Source organism: Myotis davidii, unplaced genomic scaffold, assembly GCF_000327345.1.
Source record: "Myotis davidii unplaced genomic scaffold, ASM32734v1 scaffold1166, whole genome shotgun sequence".
NCBI classification, from domain to species: Eukaryota; Metazoa; Chordata; class Mammalia; order Chiroptera; family Vespertilionidae; genus Myotis; species Myotis davidii.
In genome coordinates, this window is record NW_006296539.1 from 671723 (window position 1) to 672956 (window position 1234).

Genomic DNA, 1234 nt, shown 5'->3' on the forward strand with positions numbered 1-1234 from the left:
GGGAAGATGTTCTGGATACACTGAAAGCCTAGGTGAGGATTCGATGAGGATTTTTTTTGTTGCTGCTGATGCTGCTCCTGCTGACGCTTCCTCTGCTGCTGCTGCTGCTGCTGCTGCTGCTGTGGCTGCAGTCGCTGCTGCTTGCACCTCTGGCTTTTGCAAACTGGGGGCCCAAGAGCTGCACCCAGGGGTTTTATAGCCGTTCTTATCGGTCCTTAGGATCGGGGACCAATCAGGTCCCTCAACTAGTCTTGTTAGCCAATCCAGGGCAAGCCCATTGGTCTGGAGCTGTTTGACTTCTTAGAAATATTTTCCAGCAAATTAAAAGTACCTGCTGCCAATGCTTCATATGTGTGTGTGACTGTATGTGCATAGACGTGTGAAAAAGCTATTTTCATGGAATTAAAGGGTAACTTTGTATTGCTGGAACCAAGGGAAAATCATGTGGCAATCTCAACTCCAAGGTGCTGTGGAAATCTATCCATCTTTTTAAAAAAATGAGCTGGGGGTGGGGAGTGGGGAGTGAGAGCAGAATGGGGGAGTGTGCTCTCTTTGGATTTTCATTCAATCTCATTAGAACAGTTTTAGTCAATTTTTAATAGCACATTCCCTGTTTTGTAAGCTACACACACACACACTCCCTCCCCGGCTTCTCAGCATATGCATGTTCACAGGTCTGTGATGCATTTTGATTGTATGTGAGTGTTCTGAGTTCTCACTCACATATAGGAGCCCCCAGGGAGGGACATGTATGAGTGGAAGGGCCCCGATGACAGGGGCATGACAACTCTGAGCCGTGGCCCCAAATTCCCTATTGCTTAGCTTCATGACCCTGGTCGAGTCTTTCTACCTTGCTCCATCTTTGTTTCCGAGCTGTGAAATGTCAAGGCTGGAGTCTAGCATTCCTTAGACCTCTAACACTATGATTTTCTAGGTCACACAAATGAACCTTGACCCCCATCTTTTTAGTCACCAGCGGTGACTAAAACTCCAGAGTGTTAGTTATCATGGGTACACATACGCACTTCTACAGGCACGACCCTCAACTGGGAGACAGCGTGAATGCCTGGAAAATTAATAAACGGTGTGTCCAAGCCCAGCAACTTCATAATCACATTGAAATAATAAGCTGGCCAATGCAAGACTAAACCTGCTGGGGAAACCAGTTCATTTCTTGGGGTGGGGGAGCGAAGCGGGCGGGGTGGCAGGACTGGGAGGAAGGGGTAGTGAAAGC